This window comes from Scyliorhinus torazame, chromosome 21 (genome assembly GCF_047496885.1).
Source record: "Scyliorhinus torazame isolate Kashiwa2021f chromosome 21, sScyTor2.1, whole genome shotgun sequence".
In the NCBI taxonomy this organism is placed as follows: domain Eukaryota; kingdom Metazoa; phylum Chordata; class Chondrichthyes; order Carcharhiniformes; family Scyliorhinidae; genus Scyliorhinus; species Scyliorhinus torazame.
Genome location: NC_092727.1, coordinates 59498443 through 59507826, shown reverse-complemented (window position 1 = coordinate 59507826; position 9384 = coordinate 59498443).

Sequence of the window (9384 nt, the reverse complement as noted above, 5' to 3'; positions counted from 1 at the left end):
GGCCTATAATTACCCGGGTTATCCTTGCAACCCTTCTTAAATAACAGCACAAGATTGGCTATCCTCCAATCCTCTGGGATCTCACCTGTGGCCAATGAGGATACAAAGATTTCTGTCAGAAGCCTAGTGATTTCATCTCTTGTCTCCCTCAGTAATCTGGGATAGATGCCACCTGGCCCTGGTGATTTGTCTACTTACTGCTTTTTAACACACCTAACATAGATACATCGATACATAGAAGATAGTAGTAGGAGGAGGCCTTTTGGCCCTTTGAGCCTGCTCCGCCATTCACCACGATCATGGCTGATCAACCAACTCCAACACTTCCTCCCTCATAATAGCGACCTGTTCTAAAGCGTTTACACATCACTCTGAGACACCACCAATCAACATGTCCTTATCATTTATGGATATGGAGGAGATGGTTAGCCGAGGTGAGAATGGTTAGCAGTTTCAAATTCATAGGGGTGCATATCTCCAAAAATCTGTCCTGGTTCACCCACATCGATGCTATCACCAAGAAAGCACAACAGCGCCTATACTTCTTCAGGAAACTAAGGAAATTTGGCACGTCCACATTAACTATTACCAACTTTTACAGATGCACCATAGAAAGCATCCTATCTGGCTGCATCACAGCCTAGTATGGCAACTGCTCGGCCCAGGAACGCAAGGAACTTCAGAGCGTCATGAACACAGCCCAGTCCATCTCACGAACCTGCCTCCCATCGATTGACTCCATCTATACATGCATGGGGAAAGCGGGCAGCATAATCAAAGACCCCTCCCACCTGGCTTACTCACTCTTCCAACTTCTTCCATCGGGCAGGTGTTATGGGCCAGCGTTCAGAGAACCCCAAAGTGTATCATGGAGTTCATCTGACCCACAACTTTTATGAGATTGTGGTATGGGGAGCATACAGCCCACTCTACAGGTGTGGTACAGCAGAAATGGAAAAGTATTTTTAAAAGCAAAACAATGTTTATTCTATGAACTCAAGTTAACCTTTTTAAAACATACAGTGAACATCTAGCAACCATCAATTCAAATACAACCCCCAAAGAATACAACGCTAAGTAATCCCTAATAAATTCCCAAACAACATTCAGAAGACAAAAGACCCTTTTAACATAAAGATCAGGTTTAAATTCACTATTGAGAGCAGTTACCACGTTGAAATCAGCAAATGAACATTCATAAGCTTGCAGAGATTCATACACATCCTGCTGTGATTGCAGCTTCCCCAAAACTAAAATGAAACCAAACCCACCCTGCAGCAAAAAGCCTAAAGCAAAAGTAAAAAGCTGACAGACAGCCCAGCTCCACGCACTCTCTGACATCACTACAGTAATAGACACCCATTTCTTAAAGGTACTGTCATTACAGATACTTATATGCACACCCATATATAAACACCCATTTCTTAAAGGTACTCTCACATGACACCTCCCCCCAAGAAAAAAAACCCCATCAACTTCAAGATGGTTTCATTTTTCACCTTTCCACCATCCTTTAAGAAATGCACACAGTAAATGTACATTTTTCTTTCAAAAAACAACACACGCAAACGGGTATAATAATATAGTCCATTTTTGTTCTTCTTCCTCCAACTGAAATCCTTCTCGATTGACAGTCTCTTTGGACAAGAAGGTCTCTGCACGATCCATCCATTTCTCTACGCCTCGGCATTTCTCTTTAAAGTCAGATACTTTAGTTCAATCTGATCACAGAGTCCCTTATAATTCTCCAACACAGGAGCATTGGTTATCACAGCTTTCAGGCAGTCAAATGCCTGCTGAAAGTCCACTGTTCAATTAAATTTTTGACGTTTCTCCAAAAGGTCCATCAGTGGAGCAACCACGCTACAAAAACTTTTCCCTTCGTCTCGAGGGTATCGGAAACGCCTCAAGGAAAGTGACTTGGGCTTTTCCAAATTCACTTTTGGCTAGGTTTATCACCAAACCCACCTCCTGAAGCCGATCGAATAACTCCATCAGATGTTTTAAATGTTCTTTCCATGTCTGGCTGAAAATGACCAGATCGTCGATGTATACCGCACAATTGGGTAATCCTGAAACAACTTTGTTAATTAACCGTTGAAATGTGGTTGGGGTGTTTTTCATGCTAAATGGCATAACTTTGAATTGGTAGATACCATCTGGAGTCACAGAAGCTGAAATCTCCTTCGCCCTTTCGGATAAAGGTACCTGCCAGTAACCATGAAGTAAATCCAGTTTGGAAATAAAAGCTGATTGTCCCACTTTCTCAATGCAATCCTCCAAACGTGGGATAGGATAAGAGTCCGTTCTTGTAACTGCATTAACCTTTCTATAGTCCACACACAACCGTTGGGTACCATCTGGTTTAGGTACCATCACTATGGGTGAGCTCCATTGGCTGCAACCCACTTCATTTATGCCATTCTTCAGCATACTCTCAATCTCTCTGTTAACCTGTGTCAATTTTAAAGGATGAAGTCTATATGGATGTTGTTTGATAGGAACAGCGTTTCCCACATCTACATCATGTATAGCCATTTTAGTACTTCCCAGTTTATCTCTACAAACTTGCCCACGTGATATCAATAACTCTTTCAGGTCAGTTTGTTTTTCCTCTGGAAGGTAACTTAACAATTCATCCCAATTTTTAAGAACATCCTCATTTTCCAATTTAATTTGAGGTATGTCAAATTCAAAGTCATCTGGATTTGGTTTGTCACTTTGAGTTAGAATCATTAAAACCTCCTCCTTTTTCTCTCCTTCTCTTTCAAAGTACTTTTAAGCATAGTCACATGACACACTCGGTGAGTTTTCCTTTTATCTGGTGTTTTTAACCACATAATTCACCTCACTTAATTTCCTTTCAATCTGATAAGGTTCACAAAACCTTGCTTTTAAAGATTCATCTCCCACTGGGAACAACAATAAAACTCTATCTCCACTGGCAAAACTAGGACCTTTGGATTTTTTGTCCGCTACCCGTTTCATCACATTTTGTGCAACTTTCAAATGTTGTCCAGCCAATTCACCTGCTCTATTTAATCGTTCCCTAAAATTTGACACGTAATCCAATAGTGTAATTTCCGATTTCTCACGCACCAATTTTTCTACACAACATCGTAGTCCCAAGTACCAATCCACGCTCCAAGTCCACCTACCTTATTCCGGATGCTCCTTGCATTAAAGTAGACACAATTCAACCCACCTTCCTACCTGCCGGTATACTCCTGCGACCTTGATACCCTCCTCAGTACCTCACTACTCTCAACACTGGCTTCTGGACGACAGCTCATTTTCCCATCCCCCTGACAAATTAGTTCAAACCTCCCGCCGAAGAGCCGTAGCAAATTTCCCTCCCAGGATATTGACGCCCCTCTGGTTCAGGTGCAAACTGTCCTGTCTGTACAGGTCCCACCTTCTCCAGAATGTGCTCCAATTATCCATGTAACTGAAACCCTCCCTCCTACACCATCCCTGCAGCCACGTGTTTATCTCCACTCTCTCCCTGTTCCTCACCTCACTAGCACTTAGCACCGGCAACAAACCAGAGATGACAACATGGATTGTCCTGGCTCTCAGCTTCCACCCTCGCTCCCTACATTCCTATTTTAAATCCCCGTCCCTTCTCTTACCCATGTCGTTGGTACCGATGTGTACCACGACTTGTGACTGCTCCCCCTCCCTTTAAGGATTCTGAAAACACGGTCCGAGACGTCATGGACCCTGGCACCCGGGAGGCAACATACCATCCGTGAGTCTCTTTCGTTGCCACAGAACCGTCTATCTGTCCCTCTAACTATCGACCCCCAATAACTATTGCTCTCCTGCTCTCCCGCCTTCCCTTCTGAGCCACAGGGACGGACTCAGTGCTGGAGATCCACTCACCGTGGCTTACCCCTGGTAAGTCCCCCCCCCCCCCCCCCCCCACCAGTATCCAAAGTGGTATACTTGTTATTGAGGGGAACGACCACAGGGGATCCCTGTACTGACTGCTTCCTCCCAGCCCCTCTCACCGAACACCCATCTCTCTTGATTCTTCGGAGTAACTACATCCCTGAAGCTACTCTCTATGACCACCTCTGCCTCCCGAATGATCCAAAGTTGATCCAGCTCCAGCTCCAGTTCCCTAACGCGGTTTCTGAGGAGCTGGAGATGGGTGCACTTCCCACAGGTGAAATCAGCAGGGACACTGATGGCGTCCCTCACCTCAAACATTCTGCAGGAGGAACCTTGCACTGCCTTCCCTGCCATCCTCCCTAGATAACTTGCGGTAAAAACAAGAAAAAGAAAGAAAGCTTATCTGATATTCACTCACTCCCTTAGGTTAGAGGAGGTGGAAGGGTGGGGGACACTACAAGTGTAGTGTCTCGGGTTTAGGAACCGCCCAACTTCAAATACAGGTAAAAATAAAACACTTAACCAGCAACTACTGCGCCCCGCACGAGAACAACAATCAGCTGTTATGGGCCTGCCAAACAATATAAATCTGTGCTACTTACCCAGCAGTCACTCTGTCCTCACTCCGACCGGGTTCAGTTGGAAACCTCCAACGGTAAGTTTTTTAAAAATTCACTCACCACCCCAGTATCTTAAGAACTTAAGAACTAGGAGCAGGAATAGGCCACCTGGCCCCTCGAGCCTGCTCCGTCATTCAATGAGATCATGGCTGATCTTTTGTGGACTCAGCTCCACTTTCCGGCCCGAACACCATAACCCTTAATCCCTTTATTCTTCAAAAAACTATCTATCTTTATCTTAAAAACATTTAATGAAGGAGCCTCTACTGCTTCACTGGGCAAGGAATTCCATAGATTCACAACCCTTTGGGTGAAGAAGTTCCTCCAAAACTCACTCCTAAATCTACTTCCCCTTATTTTGAGGCTATGCCCCCTAGTTCTGCTTTCACCCGCCAGTGGAAACAACCTGCCCGCATCTATCCTATCTATTCCCTTCATAATTTTATATGTTTCTATAAGATCCCCCCTCATCCTTCTAAATTCCAATGAGTACAGTCCCAGTCTACTCAACCTCTCCTCGTAATCCAATGTAATTCTTGTAATTCACAATCTTGTGAATGAAACTATTGCACTCGACATATAGCACCTCTGATTTTATCTCTTTGTGGTTGCAACAAAGGCTATAACAGCCCTTGTGGGAGGGAGTATATAGAAGGCCCCTGTGGGAGGGAGTATACTGAAGACCCAGTGGGAGGGGTGTACTGGAGGCCCCTGTGGGAGGGAGTATACAGAAGGCCCAGTGGGAGGGAGTGTACTGGAGGCCCCTGTGGGAGGGAGTATACAGAAGGCCCAGTGGGAGGCAGTATACTGGAGGCCGCTGTGGGAGAGGGAGTAGACTGGAGGCCCCTATGGAAGGAGTATACTGAAGGCCCAGTGGGAGGGAGTGTACTGGAGGCCCCTGTGGGAGGGAGTATACTGGAGGCCGCTGTGGGAGAGGGAGTAGACTGGAGGCCCCTGTGGAAGGACTATACTGAAGGTCCAGTGGGAGGGAGTGTACTGGAGGCCCCTGTGGGAGGGAGTATACAGAAGGCCCAGTGGGAGGGAGTGTGCTGGAGGCCCCTGTGGGAGGGAGTGTACAGAAGGCCCAGTGGGAGGGTGTATACTGGAGGCCCTTGTGGGAGGGAGTATACTGAATGCCCTGTGGCAGGGAGTATACTGAAGGCCCCTGTGGGAGGGAGTATACTGAAGGCCCAGTGGGAGGCAGTATACTGGAGGCCGCTGTGGGAGAGGGAGTAGACTGGAGGCCCCTGTGGAAGGACTATACTGAAGGTCCAGTGGGAGGGAGTGTACTGGAGGCCCCTGTGGGAGGGAGTATACAGAAGGCCCAGTGGGAGGGAGTGTGCTGGAGGCCCCTGTGGGAGGGAGTGTACAGAAGGCCCAGTGGGAGGGAGTGTGCTGGAGGCCCCTGTGGGAGGGAGTGTACAGAAGGCCCAGTGGGAGGGTGTATACTGGAGGCCCTTGTGGGAGGGAGTATACTGAATGCCCTGTGGCAGGGAGTATACTGAAGGCCCCTGTGGGAGAGGGAGTATACTGGAGGTCCCTGTGGGAGAGGGTATACTGAAGGTCCCGGTGGGAGAGGGAGTATACCGGAGGCCCCTGTGGGAAAGGGAGTATTCTGGAGGCCCTGTGGTAGAGGAAGTATACTGGAGGCCTTGTGGGAGAGGGAGTATTCTTGAGGTCCTGTGGTGGAGGGAGTATACTGGAGGCCCTGTGGGATGGAGTATACTGGAGGCTCCTGTGGAAGAGGGAGTATACTGCTGGCCACTGTGGGAGAGGAAGTATTCTGGAGGTCACTGTGGGAGTATACTGGAGGCCACTGTGGAAGGGAGTATACTGCAGGCCCCTGTGGAAGAGAGAGTATTCTTCAGGCCCTGTGGGAGAGTCATAGATGTTTACAGCATGGAAACAGGACTTCAGTCCAGCTCATCCACACCGCCTGTCGTGATCTCTGTGGGTGCATGCACACAAGGGGTTAATGGGTAAATAGCAGCACCACATGATCACTAGAGGGCTGGACCAACAGGGGTATAAAAAGCAGCCACACAGGGTCTCTCTCTCTCTCTCGTGGGCATACTGTGAACAGGGTAACATCAGAATCACTTGGTTAGTGGAGTTACGTTTAGTTATTATTGTTAAATCTTGTTAACCAATTCCTAGTTTCCATGTTAAGGTAAAGAACTCATGCATTTATAGTTATAGTTACTCAATAAATTTTTGTTGTTACTGGACGAGTTCGAGTCGTCAACAAGATTCAGAGGACCTCACCATCAACCAAGGATTGAGTAACACGTGTTATCAACCACACAGGCAACATCACATGGTACCAAGGAGTGTTGGCCATAACAACAAAAACAGAAACTAGCTAGATTAGGTTCGACGGACAAGAAAATAAAAAAATTTGGATAAGATATTCGGCCAAGGAAGGCATCGCAACACTCGGATCTCTCGGGCACAAACTGGTAAGATGGAATCACTTCCAGCTCCAGAACACCTCAGAACCTCTGGTAATCTCCAGTATAATTGGAAGATTTTCCTGCAACAATTTAATTTGTTTCTGGAAATTAAGGACATGACCGCTGCGCCAGATTCCCCAAAAAATAGCAAACCTCTTAGCTGCGGCAGGGAAACCCGCCATGGAGATCAATTTCTTAGAAGGTGAAGACAAAACTAAATTTAAAGTCATTATCGCAAAATTTGAAGAACACTTTAAAAGTCAGTCGGGTGAGATGCTGGAAAGACTTAAATTTCGTAATAGGTGCCAGAGATTGAGAGAGTCAATCACTGATTTTATTGTAGACCTCCAGGTACTAGCACAAGGCTGTAATTATGATGATCTCAGAGATGCTATGATAATAGATCAATTAATTTATGGACTATCTGTTAAAACTTTAACGAAAAAACTTTCACAACAAGCGTATCTAACTCTAGACATTGTGATTAAACAGTGGGTAGTGCATGAACAGAAAAAAATCAGTACCTTCAATCGATCCAAAGAAAAAACAGCGCCAAAACTTACCAGGAGGCAGAGGCAGGATCTCACTCGATGCAGCAGCACTTTTTGATTGGCAGCCATTTTGAGCGAGAGCGTTCCAGCCGTACGCACATGCGTACTTCTCAAACAGAGAAAAAACGGCAAAATACACTTGCGTGCATGCGAGAGAAGCCACGCATGCGCAGTTGCGAAAAGAACGCACAGTACAGGAAACTTGGACGGCGCATGCGCAGTAGATTCCTACGCGTTACGTCACGAGCGTCATGATGTCAGAGGACCCGGACCACGCTCACTTAAAAGGGAAATGCCCGAAAATTGCAAAGAAGAAATTTAAAGCTGCAAAACACAGATATTTTTCCTCGAACGACAAAATGAAGCCTGAGCCTCCACCCACAGTTAAAGATTACCTCCACAGCATCCTGGAACAAGCAGTTTGCAACACCCAAAGAGGAGAGCACAAGACAAATCCAAAGTAGAAAGAGAGGATTTGTTCATTGACGATTACTGCTCAGACATGGATGAGTTATTCGGAATTGATGATCATAGCATCAGCAACACGGTTGAAAAGCTCCACACGAATCTTCTCATGGTAGATGAATCCAATACCATGATGCCATGGCAGATCGTCGATACATTGGATGACAGCAATACCCAAGAAGAAGACGACGCCACACAGAGCGCACAGATCGACTCTACAGCGAGGTACTGCACGACTCCACAGAGGGAGTGATGAAAGACTCCACAGAGAGAGCGACGCAAGCCTCCACAGAGAGAGCGACGCAAGCCTCCACAGAGAGAGCGACGCAAGCCTCCACAGAGAGAGTGACGCAAGCCTCCATGCCGAGCTCATTGACAGACTCCAGAATGGAAACAATTAAAGACTCTAGAGCGACAACCGTGCACGAAGAAGACCATGAAGGTCTGTCCACCTTATTTGAGCAACCAGCAGCAGACTATGAAAGTCTACCCAGCTTATTTGAGCCACCAGAAGAAGACTATGAAAGTCTACCCAGCTTATTTAACCGGCAGAAAGACACTGAATGTCTACCCACTGTATGTGAAAACAGTGACAAAGTGATCACACTCGACATACAGAGTGTGCAGGATCACAGCGAGACTGACAGATCTCAGCTCGGCTGTGCAGGAGCACAGAGTAGGACAACTCTTGGGTCCAGTGAGGCCACGTCAATTGAAATCTTGAAGATTCTAACTCCTGAAGAGGAGCATAAAGAGATTACAGATGATTCAAATGTACCGGAAATGTCTCCAGCAGAGGAGCAGCAAAGCAGCAAAGAAGAGCAATCAAATCCGCCACAAATGACTGATGTCACCGACATCAATACAACATCTGATCATTCTCACAATTCTCAAGAAGAAACGCTCAATGTAACTGACACCAATAACTGTGACACTTACTCAAATTATCCACATGGAACACACATTGAGCGCAACAAGAGTACAAACATGCCACGGCATGGCAACAAATCTCACAAATTCGCATTTGCTCCACAGCAACAAGCAAACCAGCTTTCAAGAAAGATGCAACACAGAATCACTACCACGAGCATTAAAAAAAAGTATAAATCAGTCAACAAAGTGATTCGGCCATTCTGATGTCTTGTCTCGTGATGTTGTAGAGGGTTCCATCTCTGCTACTCCACTACTGGGCCGATATCTGGGGTTTGAGTATCTGTGTGTGTCTCTCTCCAGCTGGCACTGAAACTTCAGAGGCCAGGGGATGCCGCACTGGGACACCTCCACGGGAGAGAGCACTGAATCAAGCCTGCCGTTTATCCCTAACCGGAAGCCTGAGGCTTATATCACACAGATATCCAGACCCCCACCAATGCCCAGGTGATTCTCTCTCTTGCCGGT